Raw genomic sequence first — 23,460 nt, forward strand, 5'->3', positions numbered from 1 at the left:
ATACACTGCATTCAATCGGGATGTTTGGGCCATGCTGCATAAAATCCACTGCATTCAATCGGGATGCATTGGGCCTCGCTGCATGGACTCCACTGCATACAATAGGGATCCATTGCGCCACAATGCATGGAATCCTCTGCATTCAATGACGCTGCATGGAATCCACTGCATTCAATCGGGATGCTTTAGGCCATGCTGCATAAATTCCACTACATTCAATCATGCTGCATGGACTCCACTGCATTCAATCATGCTGCATAATATCCACTGCATTCAATCATGCTGCATAAAATCCACTGCATTCAGTAGGGTTCCATTTCCTCACGCTGCATGGAATCCACTGCATTCTATCGGGATGCATTTTACCACGCTTCATGGATTACACTGCATTCAATCACGCTGCATGGAATCCACTGCATTCAATCGGGATCCATTGTGCCACAATGCATGGAATCCTCTGCATTCAAAAATGCTGCATGGAATCCACTGCATTCAATCGGGATGCTTTGGGCCATGCTGCATAAAATCCACTGCATTCAATCACGCTGCATGGAATCCACTGCATTCAATCATGCTGCATAAAATCCACTGCATTCAATCATGCTGCATAGAATCAATTGCATTCAATAAGGTTCCATTTCTTCACGCTGCATGGAATCCACTGAATTCAATCACGCTGCATGGAATCCACTGCATTCAATCGGGATGCATTTTACCACGCTGCATGGATTACACTGCAATCAATCACACTGCATCGAATTCACTACATTCAGTCGGGATGATTTGGGCCATGCTCCATATAATGCACAGCATTCAATCGGGATGATTTCGCCTCGCTGCATGGACTCCACTGCATGCAATCAGGATCCATTGCGCCACAATGCATGGAATCCTCTGCATTCAAAAATGCTGCATGGAATTGACTGCATTCAATCGGGATGCATTGGGCCTCGCTGCATGGACTCCACTGCATACAATCAGGATCCATTTCGCCACAATGCATGGAATCCTCTGCATTCAATGACGCTGCATGTAATCCACTGCATTCAATCGGGATGCTTTGGGCCATTCTGCATAAAATCCACTGCATTCAATCATGCTGCATGGAATCCACTGCATTCAATCAGGCTGCATACAATCCACTGCATTCAATAGGGTTCCATTTCTTCACGCTGCATGGAATACACGGCATTCAATCACGCTGCATGGAATCCACTGCATTCAATCGGGATGCATTTTACCTCACTGCATGGAGTTCACTGCATTCAATCACAATGCATGGAATCCACTGCATTCAATCGGAATGCATTTTACAACGCTGCATGGATTACACTGCAATCAATCACGCTGCATGGAATCCACTGCATTCAATCGGGATGATTTGGGCCATGCTACATATAATCCACAGCATTCAATCGGGATGATTTGGCCTCGCTGCATAGACTCCACTGCATACAATCAGGAACCATTGCGCCACAATGCATGGAATCCTCTGCATTCAAAAATGCTGCATGGAATTGAATGCATTCAATCGGGATGCATTGGGCCTCGCTGCATGGACTCCACCTCATATAATCGGGATCGATTGCACCTCAATGCATGGAATCCTCTGCATTCAATGACGCTGCATGGGATCCACGGCATTCAATCGGGATGGTTTGGGCCATGCTGCATAAAATCCACTGCATTCAATCATGCTGCATAAAATCCGCTGCATTCAATAGGGTTCCATTACTTCACGCTGCATGGAATCCGCTGCATTCAATCAAGCTGCATGGAATCCACTGCATTCAATCGGGATGGATTTTACCACGCTGCATGGATTACACTGCATTCAATCACCATGCATGGATTCCACTGCATTCAATCCGGATGTTTTGGGCCATGCTGCATAAAATCCACTGCATTCAATCATGCTGCATGGAATCAACTGCATTCAATCCGGATGCTTTGTGCCATGCTGCCTAAAATACACTGCATTCAATCATGCTGCATGGCATCCACTGCATTCAATCATGCTGCATGGAATCCACTGCATTGAATAAGCTTTCATTTCTTCACGCTGCATGGAATCCACTGCATTCAATCATGCTGCATGGAATCCACTGCATTCAATCATGCTGCATAAAATCCACTGCATTCAATACGGTTCCATTTCCTCACGCTGCATAGAATACACTGCATTCAATCCCGCTGTATGGAATACACTGCCTTCAATCGGGATGCATTTTACCATGCTGCATGGATTACACTGCATTCAATCACAATGCATGGAATCCACTGCATACAATCGGGATGCATTGGCCTCACTGCATGGACTCCACTGCATACAATCGGGACCCATTGCGCCACAATGCATGGAATCCTCTGCATTCAATGACGCTGCATGGAATCCACTGAATACAATCGGGATGCTTTGGGCCATGCTGCATAAAATCCACTGCATTCAATCACGCTGCATGGAATCCACTGCATTCAATCATGCTGCATAAAATCCACTGCATTCAATCATGCTGCATAAAATCAATTGCATTCAATAAGGTTCCATTTCTTCACGCTGCATGGAATCCACTGAATTCAATCACGCTGCATGGAATCCACTGCATTCAATCGGAATGCATTTTACAACGCTGCATGGATTACACTGCAATCAATCACGCTGCATCGAATCCACTGCATTCAGTCGGGATGATTTGGGCCATGCTCCATATAATCCACAGCATTCAATCAGGATGATTTGGCCTTGCTGCACGGACTCCACTGCATACAATCAGGATCCATTGCGCCACAATGCATGGAATACTCTGCATTCAAAAATGCTGCATGGAATTGACTGCATTCAATCGGGATGCATTGGGCCTCGCTGCATGGACTCCACTGCATACAATCAGGATCCATTTCGCCACAATGCATGGAATCCTCTGCATTCAATGACGCTGCATTGAATCCACTGCATTCAATCGGGATGCTTTGGGACATGCTGCATAAAATCCACTGCATTCAATCATGCTGCATGGAATCCACTGCATTCAATCAGGCTGCATAAAATCCACTGCATTCAATAGGGTTCCATTACTTCACTCTGCATGGAATCCACTGCATTCAATAAGGATGCATTTTACCACGCTGCATGGATTCCACTGATTTCAATCACAATGCCTGGAATCCACTGCATTCAATCGGGAAGCATTGGGCCTCGCTGCATGGACTCCACTGCATACAATCGGGATCCATTGCACCACAATGCATGGAATTCTCTGCATTCAATGATGCTGCGTGGAATCCACTGCATTCAATCGGGATGCTTTGGGCCATGCTGCATTAAATCCACTGCATTCAGTCATGCTGCATGGAATCCACTGCATTCAATCATGCTTCATAAAATCCACTGCATTCAATAGGGTTCCATTTCTTCACGCTGCATGGAATCCACTGCATTCAATCACGCTGCATGGAATCCACTGCATTCACTCGGGATCCATTTCACAACGCTGCATGGAATCCACTGCATTGAATCTCGATGCATGGAATCCACTGCATTACATTGGTATCAATTACACAATGCTGCAGGGAATCCACTGCATTCAGTCGGGATCCATTGCAGCATGCTGCATGGATTCCACTGCATTCAACCTGGATACATTGCCCCACGCTGCATGCAATCCTTTTCATTCACTCTGGATGCATTACACAACGCTGCATGGAATCCAGTGCATTCAATCACGCCACAGGGAATCCACTGCATTCAATCAGGATCCATTGGGCCAAGCTGCATGCAATCCACTGCATTCAAGCAGGATCCATTGGGCCAAGCTGCATGCAATCCACTGCATTCACCCGGGATGAATTTCACACTGCTGCAAGGAATCAAGTGCATTCACTCACACTGCATGTATTCCACTGCATTCAACCTGGAGACATTGCCCCACGCTGCATGCAATCCACTGCATTCACTCGGTATGCATTCCACAATGCTGCATGGAATCCACTGCATTCAATCATGCTTCATGGAATCCACTGCATTCAGTCGGTATCCATTGGGCCACGCTGCATGGAATCCACTGCATTCACTCGCGATGCATTTCACACTGCTGCATGGAATCGGTTGCATTCAGACACAGTGCATGGACTCCACTGAATTCAATCGGTATCAATTACACCAAGCTGAATGGAATCCACTTCATTCAATCGAGATACATTGCACCACTCTGCATACAATCCACTGCATTCAAACACGCTGCATGGGATACACTGCATTCAATCGGCATGCTTTGGTCCATGCTGCATAAAATCCACTGCATTCAATCGGGATGCATTGGGCCTCGCTGCATGGACCCCACTGCATACAATCGGAATCCATTGCGCCACAATGCATGGAATCCTCTGCATTCAATGATGCTGCATGGAATCCACTGCATTCAATCGGGATGCTTTAGGCCATGCTGCATAAATTCCACTACATTCAATCATGCTGCATGGAATCCACTGCATTCAATCATGCTGCATAATATCCACTGCATTCAATAGGGTTCCATTACTTCACGCTGCATGGATTACACTGCATTCAATCATGTTGCATGGAATCCACTGCATTCAATCGGGATGCATTTTACCTCGCTGCATGGAGTGCACTTCATTCAATCACCATGCATGGAATCCACTGCATTCAATCGGGATGATTTGGGCCATGCTGCATAAAATCCACTGCATTCAATCGGGATGCATTGGGCCTCACTGCATGGACTCCACTGCATACAATCAGGATCTATTGCGCCACAATGCATGGAATCCTCTGCATTCAATGACGCTGCATGGAATCCACTGCATTCAATCGGGATGCTTTGGGCCATGCTGCATAAAATCCACTGCATTCAATCATGCTGCATGGAATCCACTGCATTCAATCATGCTTCATAAAATCCACTGCATTCAATAGGGTTCCATTTCTTCATGCTGCATGGAATACACGGCATTCAATCACGCTGCATGGAATCCACTGCATTCAATCGGAATGCATTTTACAACGCTGCATGGATTACACTGCAATCAATCACGCTGCATGGAATCCACTGCATTGAATCGGGATGATTTGGGCCATGCTCCATATAATCCACAGCATTCAATCGGGATGATTTGGCCTCGCTGCATAGACTCCACTGCATACAATCAGGATCCATTGCGCCACAATGCATGGAATCCTCTGCATTCAAAAATGCTGCATGGAATTGAATGCATTCAATCGGGATGCATTGGGCCTCGCTGCATGGACTCCACCTCATTTAATCGGGATCGATAGCGCCTCAATGCATGAAATCCTCTGCATTCAATGACGCTGCATGGGATCCACTGCATTCAATCGGGATGGTTTGGGCCATGCTGCATAAAATCCACTGCATTCAATCATGCTGCATAATATCCACTTCATTCAATAGGGTTCCATTACTTCACGCTGCATGGAATCTGCTGCATTCAATCGGGATGGATTTTACCAAGCTGCATGGATTACACTGCATTCAATCACCATGCATGGATTCCACTGCATTCAATCCGGATGTTTTGGGCCATGCTGCATAAAATCCACTGCAGTCAATCATGCTGCATGGAATCCACTGCATTCAATCGGGATGCTTTGGGCCATGCTGCATAAAATCCACTGCATTCAATCATGCTGCATGGCATCCACTGCATTCAATCATGCTGCATGGAATCCACTGCATTGAATAAGCTTTCATTTCTTCACGCTGCATGGAATCCACTGCATTCAATCGGGATGCGTTTTTCCAAGCTATATGGAGTGCACTGCATTCAATCACGCTGCATGGAATCCACGGCATTCAATGGGATGATTTGGGCCATGCTGCATAAAATCCACTTCATTCAATTGGGATGCATTTGGCCTCACTGCATGGACTCCACTGCATACAATCGGGATCCATTGCGCCACAATGCATGGAATTCTCTGCATTCACTGATGCTGCGTGGAATCCACTGCATTCAATCGGGATACATTGCACCACTCTGCATACAATCCACTGCATTCAAACACGCTGCATGGGATACAATGCATTCAATCGGGATGTTTGGGCCATGCTGCATAAAATCCACTGCATACAATCAGGATCCATTGTGCCACAATGCATGGAATCCTCTGCATTCACAAATGCTGCATGGAATTGACTGCATTCAATCGGGATGCATTGGGCCTCGCTGCATGGACCCCACTGCATACAATCGGGATCCATTGCGCCACAATGCATGGAATTCTCTGCATTCACTGATGCTGCGTGGAATCCACTGCATTCAATCGGGATGCTTTGGGCCATGCTGCATAAAATCCACTGCATTCAATCATGCTGCATGGAATCCACTGCATTCAATCGGGATGCTTTGGGCCATGCTGCATAAAATCCACTGCATTCAATCATGCTGCATGGAATCCACTGCATTCAATCATGCTTCATAAAATCCACTGCATTCAATAGGGTTCCATTTCTTCACGCTGCATGGAATACACAGCATTCAATCACGCTGCATGGAATCCGCTGCATTCAATCGGGATGCATTTTTCCACGCTATATTGAGTGCACTGCATTCAATCACAATGCATGGAATCCACTGCATTCACTCGGGATCCATTTCACAACGCTGCATGGAATCCACTGCATTGAATCTCGATGCATGGAATCCACTGCATTACATTGGTATCAATTACACAATGCTGCAGGGAATCCACTGCATTCAGTCGGGATCCATTGCAGCATGCTGCATGGATTCCACTGCATTCAACCTGGATACATTGCCCCACGCTGCATGCAATCCTTTTCATTCACTCTGGATGCATTACACAACGCTGCATGGAATCCAGTGCATTCAATCACGCCACAGGGAATCCACTGCATTCAATCAGGATCCATTGGGCCATGCTGCACGGAATCGACTGCATTCAATCAGGATCCATTGGGCCAAGCTGCACGGAATCGACTGCATTCAATCAGGATCCATTGGGCCAAGCTGCATGCAATCCACTGCATTCACCCGGGATGAATTTCACACTGCTGCAAGGAATCAAGTGCATTCACTCACACTGCATGTATTCCACTGCATTCAACCTGGATACATTGCCCCACGCTGCATGCAATCCACTGCATTCACTCGGTATGCATTCCACAATGCTGCATGGAATCCACTGCATTCAATCATGCTTCATGGAATCCACTGCATTCAGTCGGTATCCATTGGGCCAAGCTGAATGGAATCCACTTCATTCAATAGAGATACATTGCACCACTCTGCATACAATCCACTGCATTCAAACACGCTGCATGGGATACACTGCATTCAATCGGGATGTTTGGGCCATGCTGCATAAAATCCACTGCATTCAATCGGGATGCATTGGGCCTCGCTGCATGGACTCCACTGCATACAATAGGGATCCATTGCGCCACAATGCATGGAATCCTCTGCATTCAATGACGCTGCATGGAATCCACTGCATTCAATCGGGATGCTTTAGGCCATGCTGCATAAATTCCACTACATTCAATCATGCTGCATGGACTCCACTGCATTCAATCATGCTGCATAATATCCACTGCATTCAATCATGCTGCATAAAATCCACTGCATTCAGTAGGGTTCCATTTCCTCACGCTGCATGGAATCCACTGCATTCTATCGGGATGCATTTTACCACGCTTCATGGATTACACTGCATTCAATCACGCTGCATGGAATCCACTGCATTCAATCGGGATCCATTGTGCCACAATGCATGGAATCCTCTGCATTCAAAAATGCTGCATGGAATCCACTGCATTCAATCGGGATGCTTTGGGCCATGCTGCATAAAATCCACTGCATTCAATCACGCTGCATGGAATCCACTGCATTCAATCATGCTGCATAAAATCCACTGCATTCAATCATGCTGCATAGAATCAATTGCATTCAATAAGGTTCCATTTCTTCACGCTGCATGGAATCCACTGAATTCAATCACGCTGCATGGAATCCACTGCATTCAATCGGGATGCATTTTACCACGCTGCATGGACTACACTGCAATCAATCACACTGCATCGAATTCACTACATTCAGTCGGGATGATTTGGGCCATGCTCCATATAATGCACAGCATTCAATCGGGATGATTTCGCCTCGCTGCATGGACTCCACTGCATGCAATCAGGATCCATTGCGCCACAATGCATGGAATCCTCTGCATTCAAAAATGCTGCATGGAATTGACTGCATTCAATCGGGATGCATTGGGCCTCACTGCATGGACTCCACTGCATACAATCAGGATCCATTGCGCCACAATGCATGGAATCCTCTGCATTCAATGACGCTGCATGTAATCCACTGCATTCAATCGGGATGCTTTGGGCCATTCTGCATAAAATCCACTGCATTCAATCATGCTGCATGGAATCCACTGCATTCAATCAGGCTGCATACAATCCACTGCATTCAATAGGGTTCCATTTCTTCACGCTGCATGGAATACACGGCATTCAATCACGCTGCATGGAATCCACTGCATTCAATCGGGATGCATTTTACCTCACTGCATGGAATACACGGCATTCAATCACGCTGCATGGAATCCACTGCATTCAATCGGAATGCATTTTACAACGCTGCATGGATTACACTGCAATCAATCACGCTGCATGGAATCCACTGCATTGAATCGGGATGATTTGGGCCATGCTCCATATAATCCACAGCATTCAATCGGGATGATTTGGCCTCGCTGCATAGACTCCACTGCATACAATCAGGATCCATTGCGCCACAATGCATGGAATCCTCTGCATTCAAAAATGCTGCATGGAATTGAATGCATTCAATCGGGATGCATTGGGCCTCGCTGCATGGACTCCACCTCATTTAATCGGGATCGATAGCGCCTCAATGCATGAAATCCTCTGCATTCAATGACGCTGCATGGGATCCACTGCATTCAATCGGGATGGTTTGGGCCATGCTGCATAAAATCCACTGCATTCAATCATGCTGCATAATATCCACTTCATTCAATAGGGTTCCATTACTTCACGCTGCATGGAATCTGCTGCATTCAATCGGGATGGATTTTACCAAGCTGCATGGATTACACTGCATTCAATCACCATGCATGGATTCCACTGCATTCAATCCGGATGTTTTGGGCCATGCTGCATAAAATCCCCTGCATTCAATCTTGCTGCATGAAATCCACTGCATTCAATCGGGATGCTTTGGGCCATGCTGCATAAAATCCACTGCATTTAATCATGCTGCATGGAATCCGCTGCATTCAATCATGCTGCATGGAATCCACTGCATTGAATAAGCTTTCATTTCTTCACGCTGCATGGAATCCACTGCATTCAATCGGGATGCGTTTTTCCAAGCTATATGGAGTGCACTGCATTCAATCACGCTGCATGGAATCCACGGCATTCAATGGGATGATTTGGGCCATGCTGCATAAAATCCACTTCATTCAATTGGGATGCATTTGGCCTCACTGCATGGACTCCACTGCATACAATCGGGATCCATTGCGCCACAATGCATGGAATTCTCTGCATTCACTGATGCTGCGTGGAATCCACTGCATTCAATCGGGATACATTGCACCACTCTGCATACAATCCACTGCATTCAAACACGCTGCATGGGATACAATGCATTCAATCGGGATGTTTGGGCCATGCTGCATAAAATCCACTGCATACAATCAGGATCCATTGTGCCACAATGCATGGAATCCTCTGCATTCACAAATGCTGCATGGAATTGACTGCATTCAATCGGGATGCATTGGGCCTCGCTGCATGGACCCCACTGCATACAATCGGGATCCATTGCGCCACAATGCATGGAATTCTCTGCATTCACTGATGCTGCGTGGAATCCACTGCATTCAATCGGGATGCTTTGGGCCATGCTGCATAAAATCCACTGCATTCAATCATGCTGCATGGAATCCACTGCATTCAATCGGGATGCTTTGGGCCATGCTGCATAAAATCCACTGCATTCAATCATGCTGCATGGAATCCACTGCATTCAATCATGCTTCATAAAATCCACTGCATTCAATAGGGTTCCATTTCTTCACGCTGCATGGAATACACAGCATTCAATCACGCTGCATGGAATCCGCTGCATTCAATCGGGATGCATTTTTCCACGCTATATTGAGTGCACTGCATTCAATCACAATGCATGGAATCCACTGCATTCACTCGGGATCCATTTCACAACGCTGCATGGAATCCACTGCATTGAATCTCGATGCATGGAATCCACTGCATTACATTGGTATCAATTACACAATGCTGCAGGGAATCCACTGCATTCAGTCGGGATCCATTGCAGCATGCTGCATGGATTCCACTGCATTCAACCTGGATACATTGCCCCACGCTGCATGCAATCCTTTTCATTCACTCTGGATGCATTACACAACGCTGCATGGAATCCAGTGCATTCAATCACGCCACAGGGAATCCACTGCATTCAATCAGGATCCATTGGGCCATGCTGCACGGAATCGACTGCATTCAATCAGGATCCATTGGGCCAAGCTGCACGGAATCGACTGCATTCAATCAGGATCCATTGGGCCAAGCTGCATGCAATCCACTGCATTCACCCGGGATGAATTTCACACTGCTGCAAGGAATCAAGTGCATTCACTCACACTGCATGTATTCCACTGCATTCAACCTGGATACATTGCCCCACGCTGCATGCAATCCACTGCATTCACTCGGTATGCATTCCACAATGCTGCATGGAATCCACTGCATTCAATCATGCTTCATGGAATCCACTGCATTCAGTCGGTATCCATTGGGCCAAGCTGAATGGAATCCACTTCATTCAATAGAGATACATTGCACCACTCTGCATACAATCCACTGCATTCAAACACGCTGCATGGGATACACTGCATTCAATCGGGATGTTTGGGCCATGCTGCATAAAATCCACTGCATTCAATCGGGATGCATTGGGCCTCGCTGCATGGACTCCACTGCATACAATAGGGATCCATTGCGCCACAATGCATGGAATCCTCTGCATTCAATGACGCTGCATGGAATCCACTGCATTCAATCGGGATGCTTTAGGCCATGCTGCATAAATTCCACTACATTCAATCATGCTGCATGGACTCCACTGCATTCAATCATGCTGCATAATATCCACTGCATTCAATCATGCTGCATAAAATCCACTGCATTCAGTAGGGTTCCATTTCCTCACGCTGCATGGAATCCACTGCATTCTATCGGGATGCATTTTACCACGCTTCATGGATTACACTGCATTCAATCACGCTGCATGGAATCCACTGCATTCAATCGGGATCCATTGTGCCACAATGCATGGAATCCTCTGCATTCAAAAATGCTGCATGGAATCCACTGCATTCAATCGGGATGCTTTGGGCCATGCTGCATAAAATCCACTGCATTCAATCACGCTGCATGGAATCCACTGCATTCAATCATGCTGCATAAAATCCACTGCATTCAATCATGCTGCATAGAATCAATTGCATTCAATAAGGTTCCATTTCTTCACGCTGCATGGAATCCACTGAATTCAATCACGCTGCATGGAATCCACTGCATTCAATCGGGATGCATTTTACCACGCTGCATGGACTACACTGCAATCAATCACACTGCATCGAATTCACTACATTCAGTCGGGATGATTTGGGCCATGCTCCATATAATGCACAGCATTCAATCGGGATGATTTCGCCTCGCTGCATGGACTCCACTGCATGCAATCAGGATCCATTGCGCCACAATGCATGGAATCCTCTGCATTCAAAAATGCTGCATGGAATTGACTGCATTCAATCGGGATGCATTGGGCCTCACTGCATGGACTCCACTGCATACAATCAGGATCCATTGCGCCACAATGCATGGAATCCTCTGCATTCAATGACGCTGCATGTAATCCACTGCATTCAATCGGGATGCTTTGGGCCATTCTGCATAAAATCCACTGCATTCAATCATGCTGCATGGAATCCACTGCATTCAATCAGGCTGCATACAATCCACTGCATTCAATAGGGTTCCATTTCTTCACGCTGCATGGAATACACGGCATTCAATCACGCTGCATGGAATCCACTGCATTCAATCGGGATGCATTTTACCTCACTGCATGGAGTTCACTGCATTCAATCACAATGCATGGAATCCACTGCATTCAATCGGAATGCATTTTACAACGCTGCATGGATTACACTGCAATCAATCACGCTGCATGGAATCCACTGCATTCAGTCGGGATGATTTGGGCCATGCTCCATATAATCCACAGCATTCAATCGGGATGATTTGGCCTCGCTGCATAGACTCCACTGCATACAATCAGGAACCATTGCGCCACAATGCATGGAATCCTCTGCATTCAAAAATGCTGCATGGAATTGAATGCATTCAATCGGGATGCATTGGGCCTCGCTGCATGGACTCCACCTCATATAATCGGGATTGATTGCACCTCAATGCATGGAATCCTCTGCATTCAATGACGCTGCATGGGATCCACGGCATTCAATCGGGATGGTTTGGGCCATGCTGCATAAAATCCACTGCATTCAATCATGCTGCATAAAATCCGCTGCATTCAATAGGGTTCCATTACTTCACGCTGCATGGAATCCGCTGCATTCAATCAAGCTGCATGGAATCCACTGCATTCAATCGGGATGGATTTTACCACGCTGCATGGATTACACTGCATTCAATCACCATGCATGGATTCCACTGCATTCAATCCGGATGTTTTGGGCCATGCTGCATAAAATCCACTGCATTCAATCATGCTGCATGGAATCAACTGCATTCAATCCGGATGCTTTGTGCCATGCTGCCTAAAATACACTGCATTCAATCATGCTGCATGGCATCCACTGCATTCAATCATGCTGCATGGAATCCACTGCATTGAATAAGCTTTCATTTCTTCACGCTGCATGGAATCCACTGCATTCAATCATGCTGCATGGAATCCACTGCATTCAATCATGCTGCATAAAATCCACTGCATTCAATACGGTTCCATTTCCTCACGCTGCATAGAATACACTGCATTCAATCCCGCTGTATGGAATACACTGCCTTCAATCGGGATGCATTTTACCATGCTGCATGGATTACACTGCATTCAATCACAATGCATGGAATCCACTGCATACAATCGGGATGCATTGGCCTCACTGCATGGACTCCACTGCATACAATCGGGACCCATTGCGCCACAATGCATGGAATCCTCTGCATTCAATGACGCTGCATGGAATCCACTGAATTCAATCGGGATGCTTTGGGCCATGCTGCATAAAATCCACTGCATTCAATCACGCTGCATGGAATCCACTGCATTCAATCATGCTGCATAAAATCCACTGCATTCAATCATGCTGCATAAAATCAATTGCATTCAATAAGGTTCCATTTCTTCACGCTGCATGGAATCCACTGAATTCAATCACGCTGCATGGAATCCACTGCATTCAATCGGAATGCATTTTACAACGCTGCATGGATTACACTGCAATCAATCACGCTGCATCGAATCCACTGCATTCAGTCGGGATGATTTGGGCCATGCTCCATATAATCCACAGCATTCAATCAGGATGATTTGGCCTCGCTGCACGGACTCCACTGCATACAATCAGGATCCATTTCGCCACAATGCATGGAATACTCTGCATTCAAAAATGCTGCATGGAATTGACTGCATTCAATCGGGATGCATTGGGCCTCGCTGCATGGACTCCACTGCATACAATCAGGATCCATTTCGCCACAATGCATGGAATCCTCTGCATTCAATGACGCTGCATTGAATCCACTGCATTCAATCGGGATGCTTTGGGACATGCTGCATAAAATCCACTGCATTCAATCATGCTGCATGGAATCCACTGCATTCAATCAGGCTGCATAAAATCCACTGCATTCAATAGGGTTCCATTACTTCACGCTGCATGGAATCCACTGCATTCAATAAGGATGCATTTTACCACGCTGCATGGATTCCACTGATTTCAATCACAATGCCTGGAATCCACTGCATTCAATCGGGAAGCATTGGGCCTCGCTGCATGGACTCCACTGCATACAATCGGGATCCATTGCGCCTCAATGCATGGAATCCCCTGCATTCAATGACGCTGCATGGAATCCACTGCATTCAATCGGGATGCTTTGGGAAATGCTGCATAAAATCCACTGCATTCAATCATGCTGCATGGAATCCACTTCATTCTATCATGCTTCAAAAAATCCACTGCATTCAATAGGGTTCCATTATTTCACGCTGCATGGAATCCACTGAATTCAATCACGCTGCATGGAATACACTGCATTCAATCGGGATGCGTTTTTCCAAGCTATATTGAGTGCACTGCATTCAATCACGCTGCCTGGAATCCACTGCATTCAATCGGGATGATTTGGGCCATGATGCATAAAATCCACTGCATTCAATTGGGATGCATTTGGCCTCACTGCATGGACTCCACTGCACACAATCGGGATCCATTGCGCCTCAATGCATGGAATCCTCTGCATTCAATGACGCTGCATGGAATCCACTGCATTCAATCGGGATGCTTTGGGCCATGCTGCATAAAATCCACTGCATTCAATCATGCTGCATGGACTCCACTGCATTCAATCATGCTGCATAATATCCACTGCATTCAATAGGGTTCCATTTCTTCAGGCTAAATGGAATCCACTGCATTCAATCACACTGCATGGAATCCACTGCATTCAATCGGGATACATTTTACCACGCTGCATGGAGTGCACTGCAATCAATCACAATGCATGGAATCCACTGCATTCAATCGGCATGCTTTGGGCCATGCTGCATAAAATCCACTGCATTCAATCATGCTGCATGGAATCCACTGTATTCATTCACGCTGCAAAAATCCACTGAATTCAATAAGGTTCCATTTCTTCACGCTGCATGGAATCAACTGCATTCAATCACGCTGCATGGAATCCACTGCATTCAATCAGGATGCTTTGGGCCATGCTGCATAATATCCACTGCATTCAATCATACTGCATCGAATCCTCTGCATTCAATCATGCTGCATAAAATCCACTGCATTCAATATGGTTCCATTTCTTCACGCTGCATGGAATCCACTGCATTCAATCGGGATGTTTGGGCCATGCTGCATAAACTCCACTGCATACAATCAGGATCCATTGTGCCACAATGCATGGAATCCTCTGCATTCAAAAATGCTGCATGGAATTGACTGCATTCAATCGGGATGAATTGGGCCTCGCTGCATGGACTCCACTGCATACAATCGGGATCCACTGCGCCACAATGCATGGAATTCTCTGCATTCAATGATGCTGCGTGGAATCCACTGCATTCAATCGGGATGCTTTGGGCCATGCTGCATAAAATCCACTGCATTCAGTCATGCTGCATGGAATCCACTGCATTCAATCATGCTTCATAAAATCCACTGCATTCAATAGGGTTCCATTTCTTCACGCTGCATGGAATCCACTGCATTCAATCACGCTGCATGGAATCCACTGCATTCACTCGGGATCCATTTCACAACGCTGCATGGAATCCACTGCATTGAATCTCGATGCATGGAATCCACTGCATTACATTGGTATCAATTAGACAATGCTGCAGGGAATCCACTGCATTCAGTCGGGATCCATTGCAGCATGCTGCATGGATTCCACTGCATTCAACCTGGAGACATTGCCCCACGCTGCATGCAATCCTTTTCATTCACTCTGGATGCATTACACAACGCTGCATGGAATCCAGTGCATTCAATCACGCCACAGGGAATCCACTGCATTCAAGCAGGATCCATTGGGCCAAGCTGCATGCAATCCACTGCATTCACCCGGGATGAATTTCACACTGCTGCAAGGAATCAAGTGCATTCACTCACACTGCATGTATTCCACTGCATTCAACCTGGAGACATTGCCCCACGCTGCATGCAATCCACTGCATTCACTCGGTATGCATTCCACAACGCTGCATGGAATCCACTGCATTCAATCATGCTTCATGGAATCCACTGCATTCAGTCGGTATCCATTGGGCCACGCTGCATGGAATCCACTGCCTTCACTCGCGATGCATTTCACACTGCTGCATGGAATCGGTTGCATTCAGACACAGTGCATGGAATCCACTGCATTCAATCCGGATGTTTTGGGCCATGCTGCATAAAATCCACTGCATTCAATCATGCTGCATGGAATCAACTGCATTCAATCCGGATGCTTTGTGCCATGCTGCCTAAAATACACTGCATTCAATCATGCTGCATGGCATCCACTGCATTCAATCATGCTGCATGGAATCCACTGCATTGAATAAGCTTTCATTTCTTCACGCTGCATGGAATCCACTGCATTCAATCATGCTGCATGGAATCCACTGCATTCAATCATGCTGCATAAAATCCACTGCATTCAATACGGTTCCATTTCCTCACGCTGCATAGAATACACTGCATTCAATCCCGCTGTATGGAATACACTGCCTTCAATCGGGATGCATTTTACCATGCTGCATGGATTACACTGCATTCAATCACAATGCATGGAATCCACTGCATACAATCGGGATGCATTGGCCTCACTGCATGGACTCCACTGCATACAATCGGGACCCATTGCGCCACAATGCATGGAATCCTCTGCATTCAATGACGCTGCATGGAATCCACTGAATTCAATCGGGATGCTTTGGGCCATGCTGCATAAAATCCACTGCATTCAATCACGCTGCATGGAATCCACTGCATTCAATCATGCTGCATAAAATCCACTGCATTCAATCATGCTGCATAAAATCAATTGCATTCAATAAGGTTCCATTTCTTCACGCTGCATGGAATCCACTGAATTCAATCACGCTGCATGGAATCCACTGCATTCAATCGGAATGCATTTTACAACGCTGCATGGATTACACTGCAATCAATCACGCTGCATCGAATCCACTGCATTCAGTCGGGATGATTTGGGCCATGCTCCATATAATCCACAGCATTCAATCAGGATGATTTGGCCTCGCTGCACGGACTCCACTGCATACAATCAGGATCCATTTCGCCACAATGCATGGAATACTCTGCATTCAAAAATGCTGCATGGAATTGACTGCATTCAATCGGGATGCATTGGGCCTCGCTGCATGGACTCCACTGCATACAATCAGGATCCATTTCGCCACAATGCATGGAATCCTCTGCATTCAATGACGCTGCATTGAATCCACTGCATTCAATCGGGATGCTTTGGGACATGCTGCATAAAATCCACTGCATTCAATCATGCTGCATGGAATCCACTGCATTCAATCAGGCTGCATAAAATCCACTGCATTCAATAGGGTTCCATTACTTCACGCTGCATGGAATCCACTGCATTCAATAAGGATGCATTTTACCACGCTGCATGGATTCCACTGATTTCAATCACAATGCCTGGAATCCACTGCATTCAATCGGGAAGCATTGGGCCTCGCTGCATGGACTCCACTGCATACAATCGGGATCCATTGCGCCTCAATGCATGGAATCCCCTGCATTCAATGACGCTGCATGGAATCCACTGCATTCAATCGGGATGCTTTGGGAAATGCTGCATAAAATCCACTGCATTCAATCATGCTGCATGGAATCCACTTCATTCTATCATGCTTCAAAAAATCCACTGCATTCAATAGGGTTCCATTATTTCACGCTGCATGGAATCCACTGAATTCAATCACGCTGCATGGAATACACTGCATTCAATCGGGATGCGTTTTTCCAAGCTATATTGAGTGCACTGCATTCAATCACGCTGCCTGGAATCCACTGCATTCAATCGGGATGATTTGGGCCATGATGCATAAAATCCACTGCATTCAATTGGGATGCATTTGGCCTCACTGCATGGACTCCACTGCACACAATCGGGATCCATTGCGCCTCAATGCATGGAATCCTCTGCATTCAATGACGCTGCATGGAATCCACTGCATTCAATCGGGATGCTTTGGGCCATGCTGCATAAAATCCACTGCATTCAATCATGCTGCATGGACTCCACTGCATTCAATCATGCTGCATAATATCCACTGCATTCAATAGGGTTCCATTTCTTCAGGCTAAATGGAATCCACTGCATTCAATCACACTGCATGGAATCCACTGCATTCAATCGGGATACATTTTACCACGCTGCATGGAGTGCACTGCAATCAATCACAATGCATGGAATCCACTGCATTCAATCGGCATGCTTTGGGCCATGCTGCATAAAATCCACTGCATTCAATCATGCTGCATGGAATCCACTGTATTCATTCACGCTGCAAAAATCCACTGAATTCAATAAGGTTCCATTTCTTCACGCTGCATGGAATCAACTGCATTCAATCACGCTGCATGGAATCCACTGCATTCAATCAGGATGCTTTGGGCCATGCTGCATAATATCCACTGCATTCAATCATACTGCATCGAATCCTCTGCATTCAATCATGCTGCATAAAATCCACTGCATTCAATATGGTTCCATTTCTTCACGCTGCATGGAATCCACTGCATTCAATCGGGATGTTTGGGCCATGCTGCATAAACTCCACTGCATACAATCAGGATCCATTGTGCCACAATGCATGGAATCCTCTGCATTCAAAAATGCTGCATGGAATTGACTGCATTCAATCGGGATGAATTGGGCCTCGCTGCATGGACTCCACTGCATACAATCGGGATCCACTGCGCCACAATGCATGGAATTCTCTGCATTCAATGATGCTGCGTGGAATCCACTGCATTCAATCGGGATGCTTTGGGCCATGCTGCATAAAATCCACTGCATTCAGTCATGCTGCATGGAATCCACTGCATTCAATCATGCTTCATAAAATCCACTGCATTCAATAGGGTTCCATTTCTTCACGCTGCATGGAATCCACTGCATTCAATCACGCTGCATGGAATCCACTGCATTCACTCGGGATCCATTTCACAACGCTGCATGGAATCCACTGCATTGAATCTCGATGCATGGAATCCACTGCATTACATTGGTATCAATTACACAATGCTGCAGGGAATCCACTGCATTCAGTCGGGATCCATTGCAGCATGCTGCATGGATTCCACTGCATTCAACCTGGATACATTGCCCCACGCTGCATGCAATCCTTTTCATTCACTCTGGATGCATTACACAACGCTGCATGGAATCCAGTGCATTCAATCACGCCACAGGGAATCCACTGCATTCAATCAGGATCCATTGGGCCAAGCTGCATGCAATCCACTGCATTCACCCGGGATGAATTTCACACTGCTGCAAGGAATCAAGTGCATTCACTCACACTGCATGTATTCCACTGCATTCAACCTGGAGACATTGCCCCACGCTGCATGCAATCCACTGCATTCACTCGGTATGCATTCCACAACGCTGCATGGAATCCACTGCATTCAATCATGCTTCATGGAATCCACTGCATTCAGTCGGTATCCATTGGGCCACGCTGCATGGAATCCACTGCCTTCACTCGCGATGCATTTCACACTGCTGCATGGAATCGGTTGCATTCAGACACAGTGCATGGAATCCACTGCATTCAATCGGTATCAATTACACCAAGCTGAATGGAATCCACTTCATTCAATCGAGATACATTGCACCACTCTGCATACAATCCACTGCATTCAAACACGCTGCATGGGATACACTGCATTCAATCGGCATGCTTTGGTCCATGCTGCATAAAATCCACTGCATTCAATCGGGATGCATTGGGCCTCGCTGCATGGACCCCACTGCATACAATCGGGATCCATTGCGCCACAATGCATGGAATCCTCTGCATTCAATGATGCTGCATGGAATCCACTGCATTCAATCGGGATGCTTTAGGCCATGCTGCATAAATTCCACTACATTCAATCATGCTGCATGGAATCCACTGCATTCAATCATGCTGCATAATATCCACTGCATTCAATAGGGTTCCATTACTTCACGCTGCATGGATTACACTGCATTCAATCATGTTGCATGGAATCCACTGCATTCAATCGGGATGCATTTTACCTCGCTGCATGGAGTGCACTTCATTCAATCACCATGCATGGAATCCACTGCATTCAATCGGGATGATTTGGGCCATGCTGCATAAAATCCACTGCATTCAATCGGGATGCATTGGGCCTCACTGCATGGACTCCACTGCATACAATCAGGATCTATTGCGCCACAATGCATGGAATCCTCTGCATTCAATGACGCTGCATGGAATCCACTGCATTCAATCGGGATGCTTTGGGCCATGCTGCATAAAATCCACTGCATTCAATCATGCTGCATGGAATCCACTGCATTCAATCATGCTTCATAAAATCCACTGCATTCAATAGGGTTCCATTTCTTCATGCTGCATGGAATCCACTGCATTCAATCGGAATGCATTTTACAACGCTGCATGGATTACACTGCAATCAATCACGCTGCATGGAATCCACTGCATTGAATCGGGATGATTTGGGCCATGCTCCATATAATCCACAGCATTCAATCGGGATGATTTGGCCTCGCTGCATAGACTCCACTGCATACAATCAGGATCCATTGCGCCACAATGCATGGAATCCTCTGCATTCAAAAATGCTGCATGGAATTGAATGCATTCAATCGGGATGCATTGGGCCTCGCTGCATGGACTCCACCTCATTTAATCGGGATCGATAGCGCCTCAATGCATGAAATCCTCTGCATTCAATGACGCTGCATGGGATCCACTGCATTCAATCGGGATGGTTTGGGCCATGCTGCATAAAATCCACTGCATTCAATCATGCTGCATAATATCCACTTCATTCAATAGGGTTCCATTACTTCACGCTGCATGGAATCTGCTGCATTCAATCGGGATGGATTTTACCAAGCTGCATGGATTACACTGCATTCAATCACCATGCATGGATTCCACTGCATTCAATCCGGATGTTTTGGGCCATGCTGCATAAAATCCACTGCATTCAATCATGCTGCATGGAATCCACTGCATTCAATCGGGATGCTTTGGGCCATGCTGCATAAAATCCACTGCATTCAATCATGCTGCATGGCATCCACTGCATTCAATCATGCTGCATGGAATCCACTGCATTGAATAAGCTTTCATTTCTTCACGCTGCATGGAATCCACTGCATTCAATCATGCTGCATGGAATCCACTGCATTCAATCATGCTGCATAAAATCCACTGCATTCAATACGGTTCCATTTCCTCATGCTGCATAGAATACACTGCATTCAATCCCGCTGTATGGAATACACTGCCTTCAATCGGGATGCATTTTACCATGCTGCATGGATTACACTGCATTCAATCACAATGCATGGAATCCACTGCATTCAATCGGGATGCTTTGGGCCATGCTGCATAAAATCCACTGCATACAATCGGGATGCATTGGCCTCACTGCATGTACTCCACTGCATACAATCGTGACCCATTGCACCACAATGCATGGAATCCTCTGCATTCAATGACACTGCATGGAATCCACTGCATTCAATCGGGATGCTTTGGGCCATGCTGCATAAAATCCACTGCATTCAATCACGCTGCATGGAATCCACTGCATTCAATCATGCTGCATAAAATCCACTGAATTCAATCACGCTGCATGGAATCCACTGCATTCAATCGGGATGCATTTTACCACGCTGCATGGATTACACTGCAATCAATCACGCTGCATGGAATCCACTGCATTCAGTCGGGATGATTTGGACCATGCTCCATATAATCCACAGCATTCAATCGGGATGATTTGGCCTCGCTGCATGGACTCCACTGCATACAATCCGGACCCATTGCGCCACAATGCATGGAATCCTCTGCATTCAATGACGCTGCATGGAATCCACTGCATTCAATCGGGATGCTTTGGGACATGCTGCATAAAATCCACTGCATTCAATCATGCTGCATGGAATCCACTGCATTCAATCATGCTGCATAATATCCACTGCATTCAATAGGGTTCCATTTCTTCAGGCTAAATTGAATCCACTGCATTCAAACACACTGCATGGAATCCACTGCATTCAATCGGCATGCTTTGGCCATGCTGCATAAAATCCACTGCATTCAATCATGCTGCATGGTATCCACTGTATACATTCACGCCGCAAAAATCCACTGAATTCAATAATGTTCCATTTCTTCACGCTGCATGGAATCAACTGCATTCAATCATGCTTCATAAAATCCACTGCATTCAATTGGGATGCATTTTACCAGGCTGAATGGATTACCTGCAGTCAATCACGCTGCATGGAATCCACTGCATTCAATCAGGATGCTTTGGGCCATGCTGCATAATATCCACTGCATTCAATCATACTGCATCGAATCCACTGCATTCAATCATGCTGCATAAAATCCACTGCATTCAATAGGGTTCCATTTCTTCACGCTGCATGGAATCCACTGCATTTTATCGGGATGCATTTTACCACGCTTCATGGATTACACTGCATTCAATCACGCTGCATGGAATCCACTGCATTCAATCGGGATGTTTGGGCCATGCTGCATAAAATCCACTGCATACAATCAGGATCCATTGCGCCACAATGCATGGAATCGTCTGCATTCAAAAATGCTGCATGGAATTGACTGCATTCAATCGGGATGCATTGGGCCTCGCTGCATGGACTCCACTGCATACAATCGGGATCCATTGCGCCACAATGCATGGAATTCTCTGCATTCAATGATGCTGCGTGGAATCCACTGCATTCAATCATGCTGCATGGAATCCACAGCATTCAATCATGCTGCATAAAATCCACTGCATTCAGTAGGGTTCCATTTCCTCACGCTGCATAGAATACACTGCATTCAATCCCGCTGTATGGAATACACTGCCTTCAATCGGGATGCATTTTACCATGCTGCATGGATTACACTGCATTCAATCACAATGCATGGAATCCACTGCATTCAATCGGGATGCTTTGGGCCATGCTGCATAAAATCCACTGCATTCAATCATGCTGCATGGAATCCACTGCATTCAGTCGGTATCCATTGGGCCACGCTGCATGGAATCCACTGCATTCACTCGCGATGCATTTCACACTGCTGCATGGAATCGGTTGCATTCAGACACAGTGCATGGACTCCACTGCATTCAATCGGTATCAATTACACCAAGCTGAATGGAATCCACTTCATTCAATCGAGATACATTGCACCACTCTGCATACAATCCACTGCATTCAAACACGCTGCATGGGATACAATGCATTCAATCGGGATGTTTGGGCCATGCTGCATAAAATCCACTGCATACAATCAGGATCCATTGTG

The sequence above is a fragment of the Sus scrofa genome, chromosome 15 (genome assembly GCF_054392235.1).
Source record: "Sus scrofa isolate SSC_HxYL_T2T_F1_AM1 chromosome 15, Sscrofa_HxYL_maternal_Yorkshire_Landrace_v2.0, whole genome shotgun sequence".
Taxonomy (NCBI): domain Eukaryota; kingdom Metazoa; phylum Chordata; class Mammalia; order Artiodactyla; family Suidae; genus Sus; species Sus scrofa.